Source organism: Condylura cristata, unplaced genomic scaffold, assembly GCF_000260355.1.
Source record: "Condylura cristata isolate star-nosed mole 26May11 unplaced genomic scaffold, ConCri1.0 scaffold00013, whole genome shotgun sequence".
Lineage (NCBI taxonomy): Eukaryota > Metazoa > Chordata > Mammalia > Eulipotyphla > Talpidae > Condylura > Condylura cristata.
In genome coordinates this window covers 13722431-13735326 of record NW_004567114.1, presented here as the reverse complement: position 1 = coordinate 13735326, position 12896 = coordinate 13722431, and positions in this window count along the sequence as shown.

Here is a 12896-nt window from a genome sequence, read left to right as displayed (position 1 = left end):
GAAAACAACAGGGGGGGGGAAATGCACTGGACTATGGTGATGGCACATGGGTGATGTGGTGATGGGAAACCTAAGGGAATTGCAACTGCGATGGAAAAATGCAGAAAAATATGTAAACATAAACTATTAAAAAAAAAAAAAAACTATGGCAGGAAAAATATCCAAGGAAAAATACCCAGAAAGAAAATGAATCTAACTGATGACTCTGTAAATAAACTTTGTAAATAAATAAATAAATATATAAATATATATATATATATATAATTAGATATAATTAGAACAGTAGGCTTTATCTATTTGCAGAAGAGGGTCAAAAGAAGACAGATGGAATTCATTACATATATGAAGGTAAATCAAGTTGCTCAGAATAATAATAATGACAATAACAATAGTAATAATAATGATGTCTGAGACTATATGAGGGCCTTTCTGATTTCTCAATGTCTGAGGAAAATAATAAAGGAATTGCATCCTTAACCCCCAATTCCCTAGCTCCAATTTCTCACAGCAATTGTCATTCTTCTGAGAAAAGCAAACATACCCATGTATAAAGATGTTAGCCCCTTGAGATTCCTAGAGCACAAATTAATCCACATGTTAGATTATACATATAATGTGAAAAGTGGGGGTGGTGACTCTTCGTGGTGATGGGAATAGCAACTTAATGACTTAAGAATGTGTAAGTGGCTCTTGACAACAGAGGTCAGTTGTGAGCTTTGAGCTCCCCTATGTTTGTAGAGCTGTGGGAGTCTGAGCATGATAGATAAACTCACCATGGCTACAACAAGCTACTTAATCTGGTCTGACTAATAATAGTCAATTAAGTTTGCATTATGACATGATTTCTAGAATTGAAGGTAGGTGCACTTTTAATTATGGATTGTTTGAAAACATTAAAAAACATTAAATATTTTGAATTAGGGGCTTGGGGAATTATCTTTGGTATGTGGTAATGCTTTTGATCTTTGCTAAATTGTCTCCTGCACCTAAAATAGCAAATCAATAAAAAATAGAGTCAAATTATTATGTAATTTTGATGGAGGAGATTAGTGGTATGTGTTTGTATTATTATTATTTCATCTAGACATTCCATTATTTCTGGTTAATTTTAATCAAGATCCCAAATGGCATTTTATCTCTCTCTCTCTCTCTCTCTCTCTCTCTCTCTCTCTCTTTTTCCAGCACTGATTCTAGCAACCTAACATTTATTTAAATTTGGGTTTAATAAATGGCTTCTTCTCAACCCCTACAGTGAAACGTTTGAACTAGAAGGTTAGTAATGAAGATATATAAAGAAAAAGAGAAAAGAGGACCATTGGAATAACATATATTAGGTCTGCACTGTCTGAAGGTGTCTGCAATGCTTTGATTTTGCTCTAACTACCTTGAAAACCTAACATGAATAAATATCAAACAGCTTAAATCATAGTCTAAGATCAGAGGAAAAGAAGGCTCAATTTAGTCACAGGTCTCTTACAGTCAATACAATTTTCAACCATCAAAAGTAAAAGAACCATCACTTTCTCAATGCACAATTTGGAATTCCTCCAGTTATTTAAGCACAATTGTTTGATTGTTAGTTTTGTGCTGTTAGATAAGGTTCCACATTTAGAAATATACAAATAGTAAAGTGTGCTTCTCTGTCAATATTAAGCAGAAGAGCTTTTGTCGGAAAAATGCTTTTAGGTGTAAATCAGTGTGCTAGACCCTGTCATGATCAGAAACTACCTGAGGGTCTGTGAAAACACAACTTGCTGGGCTGCATCCCAGTTTTTGATTCACCAGATCAGGGAATAACCTAAGCAATTTACTTGTTTAACAAGGCCCAAAGAGCACACTTTACCACCAAATCTCTGGATAAGAATCAAGAGTAACGATGAGTAGATTGTACAGAAATATTAGGTCAATTTTGTCTGTAAAGACCTAAAGTCTCATGTTTTTCACCCTAAGAAAATTATTCTGTATGAAAAAGAAGCACATAGATGACTTCAACCATCAAAAGTAAAAGAACCATTGCTTTCTGAATGCACACTTTAGAACTCTCCACTTACTTATTCATGATTGTTTATTAATTTTGTGCTGCTAGATAAGGGTCCCTCAACAGAATAATCAGTTTTTATAAATTTTTCATGAATCAATGTAGCTCATGAGACTGTTCTGTGGTTCTCAGTTTCTATCCTTCTGTCTAAAGTTCAATGACATGAATAAGTATCCACATACTATATTCTTCCACTTTTCTTATATAAGGATGGATTTTGTTTTTATTGTCAATATTATTTTATCCACATAATCATGAGATGTTATTAAGACATTTGTATTAGGATCTGTATGGGTAAAATTAGAGTTACCATTACTCTTTCTCTAAATTCCTAAATCCCATGTTCACAGGGTCATATTAAACACATCTTCTCCGCCCAGAGATGATCTTGTTATCCTCAGTCTTAGTAATAGGAAATGTTCATCACTGTTTAAAAGCATATTTAAGAGAAACACCAGACACCAGATTCCTGAGCAATGTTATTGTGGATCTAGAGGTAATAAATTGTGATAGGAGTCAAAAACAGATATGCAGAACCCTAAAATTTCAATCCCTGGGAGCAAACAAATCATCAAACAAACTAGAGTGTCCACTTTCAACAAACCAGCAAACAGGACCCTTCCTGGTGGCAAAACTGGTTAAAGCATAGCCCTATGAAGTAAGCCACAGCCACTGCACCATGAGTTCGATCCCCAGACAGGGAGGTGACCCACATGGCGCACAGAGCTCTCCTGTCTCTTCTGCTCACCTCAACAGTGAGAGATCTGACTGTTCTGCTTCCCACTCTGTCTCAGGTAAATCCCCTCACCACACCTGTACCTTTGGCCTGCACTCCAGTTATATGCAAATACATACATAAATCTTGAATAAATAGGTTCTTTCATCTCTTACAAATAAAAAACAACAACAACAAACAACAGTAAAAGTTGTCATCTCAGTCAAATGAATATCATGGATTCTATGGTCCATTTCACTTTAATGAATCAATCAAATTTGTATTGTAATCACATTCATTTTACATACATCTCAACTATAAACTTCTGATCAGTCTTTTTCTTATTTTATCATTCAAAAACTTGTTTATAGCATCCGTTTCCTACCTATACCAGACATGTGTTCCTCAAAGAGAGTTTGTCGATTTTGTTCCTTCAGGAGATAATCTCTCAAATAATGGATCACAGAGATTATGCAATGTTAGAGCAGTGAGAGTCTGTGGAATTGAGCTGAGTTAACTTTGTCATTTTACAGATGAATATATTTAGGAGGAAATGGGTAAAAGTCACACAGCTGGGAGTGACACAGATGATAGGGGAGTGCTGAATTGTGATTCCCTGCATGGCACACATTTTTTTTCAATATAGCTTCTTTAAGGAATTCAGTTATTCTAAAAATTGCCTGTCAAGCTTAGCCTTATTTCAAACTCTGTATATTGAAAATTGATCTACTTGCTATGGAGATTACATTGTGTATTAAGGTTCTGTTTCTCAGAGAAAAGAAACAATAGGCCAAGTCAAAATTATATCTATAGATATAGATATGTAGATATAAATCTCTATATATATAAGGAAGGTTATTTTAAGGAAGTGGTTTATATGACGGTGGTTGCTGACAGTTCGAAAATCTGTAAAGCAGATTTGCAAACTGGAAATTCAGGTAACAGTTGATATTGTAGGCCTACCGCTGAAATCTATTAGGCAAGGCAACAATCTGGATATCCAGGCTTAGTTTATCTGCTTCTGCCTTGAAACCATCACATCTTTATCAGAAAATCTCAAATTTTACACTGAAGATTTTCAAAGGAGATCTAACCGTGTGTTAAAATGGATCTGTTTAATTTCAAGTGAATTTTTGTAAGTGTTCATCACATCTACAGAGAGATTCACAACATCAAGACTAGTTTCTCCCAAAGATTTGGGCATGCCAGTTGCACCAAATTGACACATATTAACTATCACACTTTGGTTTACTTGTAATCACTAAGCATGTGTTTACTCAACAGTCTGCTTGACTTGAGAGTCAAGTCTGTTTAGAAAGTGCCAAGTTGAAAATTATCTAGGTTAATTAATGTTTCCCATTCTGGTCTTAACTTATATTGTGATCTCTCTCACTGACATTCTCCTCTGTTTTAATTTACACCAAACTTTGAAGGTAGAGGCTTGGTAAATTACCATTCTAAAATTCCAACACATTTATATGGATCTTGAGAGGGACAGAGTGGAGGGTGTCTAAATGTTTTAGCACATAAACATGCTTTGTAAACTGTAACATTCAACTCACTCATGCCTGCTTATGTGATCTTCAAGATATGAGGAGTTATCTAATCTGTTTTTCTATCAGAAAGACAATAAAAGGTCAAATTTTGAGATTAAAAGCAAAATTGACCTTGATTATGAGAGACCACAATGATAGATACCAAATAGTGTCATTGATAACTTAAAATGCCGCAATGTAGGCTTAAATTAAGATACACTTAAAAGACAAAGATCTCCTGAGTTGTGTTTGATGTTTACCCAGACTTATGCATGTAGCTACAATCATTACATCCAAACATCTTGCTCTACGTGGAAAGCTCTCTTTTCATAAATCCTTCCCACTAGTGCAACTGTCTCTCCCTGCTACTTTCTTCAGAATTAACAACCACGATTCTCAGAATCACACAAATGAATATAATTTAGACATTATGGAAACTATCTCTATTCATGGACACACTATTTAAATAAATTTAAAGAACTTTCTCTTAAGTAACTGGCAATTTTGATAGGTTTACATGTATTTAATGTCTTGTTAGAAGAAAAACAAAAATCAACCCCCCCTTAATATTTAGAAATCTACACCTGCTGTTGTTCAATAAAATGTGCATTTTATTTTGTTAGACTGACATACTCTGGGGGAGAAATTGTGTATTAAGAAATGCATATAAGGCCCTCCCTGGTGGTGCAGCGGGTTAAAGCACAGCACTGGGAAACTAAAGCCATTTCCACATGAGTTCGATTCCGGCCTGCCCCGGGGGTGACCACATGGCGCGGCAGACCTCTCCTGACACGCCCGTTGATCCCCTCAGCAGTGTACTTCATCTATCTGCCTGTTCTGCTCCCCACTCTGTCTCTGGTGAAGCCTCTCACTGCCCCTGAGCCTCTGGCCTGTACCCCAGTTCTGTATGCACAAATAAATTAATTAATTTTTAAAAAGAAATGCATATAAAATTGTCATAACTGCTTCCAAGTTTCACAAATAATATACTAGATTTTAATTTTTTGGAATTTAAGTTCTTAGTTATTCCAATTTAGAATACTTTTTTCAATGCTATGTATTTGAAAGTCTTAGATGCATTTACTAATTTATTAAATTGAAATCTACATAGATGTCTTGGCACTTGCAATCCTGCTTATTCTTGAAATGCTGCAAATGTCCTAACTTTATTTATTTTTTTTAAAGATTTATTTATTGAGGCACACAAACTGGGGTACAGGCCAGCGGCATGGGGAGGGGTGAGAGGATTCACCAGAGGGAGAGTGAGGAACAGAACAGGCAGATCAATGAAGTACACAGCTGAGGGGAACAGTCATGAGAGGTCTGCTGCGCCATTTGGGTCACCTCCGGGACTGAGGATCGAACTCACACTGAGGCACTGCGGCTAGCTTGCAGTGCTGCCTCCTAACCCATTGCACCTGGGAAGGCCCTGTCCTACCTTTAATGAAGGGATCTGTGATTCTACCATCTACTAAATTTCGTCCACCTCATTTCCCTGCCAACATTTTATCCTCCAAACTGTAGTTTCTCACTGAAAAATATATCACATGTTAGGCACTTACATATATTAGGAAGTCGCTCAACATTTAATCCCCACAAATTTCCTAAATTGAGATGAAGCTCTTTATTTTACTACTTTAGAACTTATTGTTAAATATGTAAAGCTCCCAAAGCCCTGTAGTTTGTAATTTGCAAAGAGAGAATTTAAATTCTCTACTAGTTAGCTGTTTATATTTATTTGTTCACTTAGTGCTCTCTCAGAGCTACATAAACATGCTTATTTATCTGTTTTTTCCCAACTTTAAGTGCCACTGGTACTGCCTGATAATTCCTTAATGAATCTTGACTGGTAGAATGAATGAATGAATGAAGTATTTTAATTAAAGTATTTCATGGTAAATGTGTAGAAATTGCTAAAAGTCAAATAGATGGGCAATATTTATTTCCAGTTCATTTATATATCCTCTATCTGGAGGTCAGCTATTGTTTACCTTTGACACTGGAATCACATGGAATTATCTTCTTTTTGTTAAAAATGGGAAAGTTATAATCACAATTGATGGAAAGTGTAAACAAAAACTATATTCTGTGAAATATAATAAGTGGGGGACCCTTGCTGGTGGCACAGCAGGTTGGAGCCCTGCACTAACGAAGCTAAGCCAAGCCTGGCCTATTCGTGCAAGTTCGATTCACCTCCCCCAAGGACCCACATGGTGTGGCAGACTCTCCTGCTTGCCCGCTGCTCTTCTCAGCAGTGTGCTTCATCAATCTCCAAAACTCTGTATCTGCTCCAAACTCTGTATCTGGTGAATCCTCTCACCATCCCCGCACCTCTGGCTGTACCTCTGTTCTGTATACATCTAGTGACATGCAATTAGGGCTTATAATATCCATAAACTTTTGATAGGTAATCAGTAGAATGAATTGACAAATGCTCATCTTAATCATCTACATTATGATGGCTCATTTTGTGTTTTCACCTGCTTTGCTACTCTGTACATAAAACTTCAAAGCTTGGCATCAACTTATGGACTGTTTAAGGTAAATAGTATGTTCTTGAAAATAAAAGAGAGGCCCTCCCTGGTGGCACAGCGGGTTAAAGCACTGCACCAAGAAGCTTAAGCCAATTCCGCATGAGTTCGATTCCCGCCTGCCCTGGAGGAGATCCACATGGTGTGGCAGACCTCTCCTGACCCGCCCGCTGCTCCCCTCAGCAGTGTACTTTGTCGATCTGCCTGTTCTGCTCCCCACTCTGTTCCTGGTGAATCCTCTCACCATCTGCATCTCTGGCCTGTACCCCAGTTCTGTATGAATAAATAAATCTTAAAAAAAAAAGAAAAGAAAAGAGAAATTATTTGAAAAAAAATAATTTAGTCTTTATACTTCTAAATTTTTCCAGTAGTTAAGCATAATATTTGATGAGTCCTTATAAATTGGTATACAATATTTAAGAGACATTGAATTTTATTGTGCAGATTTTTAAAGACCAAGCATCATGGTTTTCATAAAATTAAATTTTTTAAATGAGCCAAATATTTTATTAAGTTATTAATTACTAATTAATGAGGGAGACAGTAATGTTAATCAACTATTTCAAAGGGGGGATTCAAAATACAATATATATATAGGCAATCAGGAGTTCTGACAAAGAATTTATGACAGGTGCACAATTAGTCATTCCCTAGCAAAATTATCAGCTACATCAACAAGATAGACTTCATACAAAGTTGCAGAAAACCCAAGGAAAATGAAAGCTAAAATACACCATAGGATCAGTTTGACAGAATGGAACCTCACGTGCCTTTCTTTCCCATTTCAAAAACATTTTCCAGTATGTCCCAACACTTGAGCAACAGATATTGGAAGTTTCTTTGATAAACATTTGGTAGTTGAATCTCCATGGACCATGAGGTGTTGGTAGTTATCAAGCTTCAGAAAAGAAAGGGACAGTACTTTGTGTTAGATCAATGAAGGATTGTATGTGATTTCAAAATGAAGTATGTGAATTAGAAAAAGGAGCAGGCAGATGGGAGATGCGTATCTACTCTGTGCCCTCCTCCCCAACTCCTCTGGAGTCTGAACTTCAACAGGGCAGCAAACACAGTCCATGTGTATTGGATCTGTAGTGAAAACAGATAAAAGGCAGAGTCCATAATTGTGTTGTAGTATAGAGAATTCAAGAAGAGGGGGTTTGGGGGGGAACTCTGAGAGATGTACTCACAAAACTTGGATGAGGCTTAGGAGCTACCAAGGACGTTTTGGATTAGGAGCCATGAGGCAATCCTGTTGATTCCAAAGGATCAGATAGCAGGCAATTGGGTACATGTAAAGCAGTTGATTTATTTAGAAAATTTACTTTGGTGAGTAATCAATTTCCATGGCACTTACAGTTTTGAAGGGTCTGATTGGAAAGTGGCCCCTCTATTTATATAACTGGTTTGCTTAGTGCACCTCAGGTCTTCACAGACAGGAAGGTCAATGTTCTCCCTGGCACCTCCATTGTCTACCTTTACATTTTTGCTGTAGCAATTTCAAGGCTGATTTCCTTTTTTCCTCTCTGCTTATTGAATATCTTTAATATCTTTCAGACAAGTTCTGTGACTACCATGGAACTAGTATTAGTGGACTTTTCAAAAAATATTCTTATTTATTGAGGTAGCATCAGTGTAGAGTATTGTATGGAATTCAGAAGTATAGGATCCTACCACTTCAAGTATGTCACCATACCACACCCACCACCAAGGCACATTTGTAGACTTTCATTTCTCATTTATCTGATAATTTGTTGCAACTGGTAGAGTAGTGCTGAATTCATCATTATGAATTTGACTGTAAGTTTCCCAAAGGCACAGGACAGAATATATATGTGCTTTTTCTTTCCCAGTAAAATTTGCTTATGTATAGTACATATGTTGAGCCCTTATTAATGGAATTTACTTTTTTAAAGATTTATTTATTTATTCATACAGAACGGGGGTACAGGCCAGAGATGCAGAGGGTGAGAGGATTCACCAGAGACAGAGTGGGGAGCAGAACAGGCAGATCAATGAAGTACACTGCTGAAGGGAACAGCGGGCGGGTCAGGAGAGGTCTGCCGCGCCATGTGGTCACCTCCGGGGCAGGCGGGAATCGAACTCATGCGGAAGTGGCTTAAGCTTCTTAGTGCTGTGCTTTAACCCTCTGCGCCACCAGGGAGGGTCCAATGGCATTTATTTTTAAGATGTATTTATTTATGCATACAAAACTGGATTACAAGACAGAGATATGGGGGTGAGAGGATTCACTAAAGACAAGAGTGGGGAGCAGAACAGGCAGATCAACAAAGTACACTGCTGGGGGACAAGCAGGCAAGACAGAAGAGGTCTACCGCGCCATGTGAGTCAGCTTCCTTGGGTTCAAACTCCAATTCCTGTAGCAATGACTACCTATAGCTCCATAGTGCTGTGTTTTAACCCCTGTGACACCAGAAAGGGCCTTCTTATTAATGGACTTTACAGGAAATCACAGCTAAGACAAAACAACTGTTTTATTTTATCACCTCAACACATAAGCAAAGATTCACTTCCATGAAGTCAATCAAGTTCTGGTTAATTAACATCCCCCCATTGTTGATTGGATGATGCAATACACCTGGGTATCATTGTATTCATTAGCTCACTTCTGCTTTAACTTCCTGAAGTAAATTTTTTTTAAAGGTGAGAATAACTGCAAATTGAAAATAATCATTAAGTGGTGTTACAATTGTTCAGTGCCAGAGTCAGAAGTAATCAACACCTTTGATTTCTGATAATATATTTCATATAAAACAATGACCTTCAAGCTATGTTTGGACTACGTGTAAATAATTCAGTGAGACTGGTAATGTTGGCAATGATAGAAACCAATGGCACTTCATAAAAACTTAATAATAATAATAATAATAATAATAAAAGTTAAATGGAGATCTCTGTCCATAGTAAAGTGTGTGTCTAATTTACAATTAAGCACACAGGAAACATTTTTATAATTTCTTATTCTTCTCTCCTTTTAGTCAATGTGATTCTTCTTTTCTATTTCACCCACAAGATATTGTAGATAAAGACAGAAGCAAGCTGTTCATTATAACTATAGTTGATCTCAAACCAGTCAATAATCTCGTATAGCTTTAACAGGATAATCTCAATATCTTTAGTTGCTTTATGATGTTAGTGATAAAACACACTCCAATATTTATTTAATAATCAATGGTGGCTCTAAAATCTAACACAGTATTTTTATCTTTCCATATTTCAGTTTTTTTCTCCTTTGCTCTTGTTTATGTCATGGGTCTTCTACTGACAGTGAAATGAGTTTGTTAATGTTCTGCTGACACTTAGGATGTAGATAGCTTAGCGATGATTTGACTTAATCTCTTAGCTGTCTCAGTCACTAGAAAACACTCTTTTAATTGTTGACATCTCATATATTCTTTTAGTTGGCTTCTTCCTTCAGTTGTCATTATAAATTCCCATTTTTTTTTTCCACTGAAGAGTTAATTATGTGTGAACCTAGGGCTTAAGCTAAAAAAGCTGCCAACTTCTAGACAGAAGCTCTGATAAAGGCTGTATAGGGAGCTGGTAATCAATGTTCTTAGTATTTTGTGGTTATCACTTAGTAAATCTTTAAAAATTTACTTTGAAAGAACAGCAGGATTCAAGACACTGAGCAAAGCCACTTCATATACAAATATTTGCATTTTGTTTTTAAAGCAGAAACTTCTACTAATATAGAAGCATTTTGCTTATAATGAGTAGCTGTTTTGATATATCAATCAAATCATGGAATCAGTTGATTCAAAATTCAAAGTAAGAGTAAAATACATACAGCATATGAAGTAAATCAAATCTGACTTTGATCGCTGGCTTTTCCAAGTGTAATCTGCTTGATGGTGAGAGAACTAACAAGGTTTTTGGATATCAGTTTCCTTAACTGCAAAAGGGGACTGTAATATGACTGGCTAACGACAAGATCTCAGCTCTAAATTCTCAGGCTGCCGCGGGAAATTTTTCTGCGCTCACAACTGTGACTAGTTTAACACAAAAATGAATAAGCAGGGTTCTGGACTCGGGGTCTCTCTTGTTTTACCCCCACTTGGAGGGCGTGCTCCTTTTTCTTAAAATACCCCTTGAGGGTTCCCCATCTATCTGCCTGACAATTTTCTTTTTTTTTCCCCTTTTAATTCTAACTTTTTTTTTCCTTTTGAGACTGACATTTAAGCTTTTCCTTTTCATTATATAAAACAGATTAAAATAAAATATATGTTGTTCTCTTTAAATATGTTTGTGTATAATTATCAACATAGGTGTTCAATGATAAGACTCTGACATTCGGTTTTATATTTTTGACATCCAATTGTACATATTCAGTCAAAATTTTCTTTTTATTAAATGAACTTATCACTGGTTTAAAATACTATAAAGTTGGGCCTCCCTGATGGCACAGAGGTTAAAACTTCAGTGCTATCAAGCTGTTGCCAGATACTGTGGCTGGACAGTTGACCCCCACGGCAGAGTAGACCTCTTCTGTCCTGTCTGCTGCTCCCCTCAGCAATGTATTTCAGTAAATCTGTTTGTTCTATTCCCCACTCTGTCTCTGGTGAATCCTCTCACCCTACACACACACCCTCTGGCCTAATCTCAGTTCTTGCATGTATAAAAAAATAAAATATTCGGCCCTCCCTGGTGGCGCAGCGGGTTAAAGCACAGCACTAAGAATCTAAAGCTGCTTCCGCATGAGTTCAATTCCCGCCTGCCCCGGAGGTGACCACATGGTGTGGCAGACCTCTCCTGACCCACCCCCTGCTCCCCTCAGCAGTGTACTTTGTCGATCTGCCTGTTCTGTTCCCCACTCTGTCTCTGGTGAAGCCTCTCACCGCCCCTGAGCCTCTGGCCTGTACCCCAGTTCTGTATGCACAAATAAATAAATCTTTAAAAAAAATCTTAAAAAAAATAAAAATAAAATATTCTGTAAATTTCGGGAGTTTAGCTTCATACTTTGATAAATGTAGCTACTACACCACATCTACAACCAAAGTTCAAGTATCACATTAGCCCTTTCTAACTACGCCTGCCTTTGGTAAGCACCAGCTAATTATCTGAGCCTAAGGGTTATTTTCATAGTGTTTTGTTAATTCACTTGTTTTATTTCTTAAATTATTTTTAAACTCTCAGAGAAATAGTTGATTCATTACTAAATATGGTGCATGTATTGCTTTTCTATTGATGTATAGCAAGTTGCCAAATATGTATTAGTGTAGGTAGTGTGTATAGGTAGTATTTCACGGTCCTTATAAGGCAGGAAGACAGGGTAGGTATATACTTGGCTAGGTCTCCTGCAAGGTTACAATCAAGGTGTATGCCGAGACTGGATTTTCACTGAAGATTTTCCTAAATCATATGAGAAAAAGCTCCTTCCAAATGCATGGAATTGTTGCCACTCAATTTATTGGAGGCTTCTGAATCAAGAATCTGAGTTGCTGGTGATAGGCCAGAGACCACCCTCAGCCTCACCTGCTAATAAAAAACTGATTGGCTATAATTGAAAAGTTTTTTTTATTTAATTTTATTTACTTAATGTGTACAAGAACTGGGGTGTAGGCAGAGGTGTGGGGGTTGAGTGGATTCACCAGAGACACAGTGGGGAGCAGAACAGGCAGATCTACTGAAATACACTGCTGAGGGGAGCAGTAGATGAGGCAGGAGAGGTCTGTTGCACCATGTGGGTCAGCTTCTGGCTGGGGATCAAACTCATGGCTTGGTGGCTGGTAATAGTTTAATTGTACTGAGATTTTAACACCCTGCACCACTGGGGAGGCTTCTGAGGAAACTTTATAGGGTTAACATGGTTCTGTATTTTAGGATAATGGTGGATGGATATCTGGAGAAGACAATTATTTAAGGGACAAGACTAGCAATAGAAAACATCAAATGTTCTGCTCATCAATCCATGTAAAATACATCACATCAGGTGAGAGAGTGGTGGTGCAAGTGATGGGCAGTGGATAAAGTTGAAATGCTCTTCTGGAAATTGAATTTTGGAAATGACTTCTCTGAAATGGAAGATAATGATGCTCATTTAATGAGATTGAAGT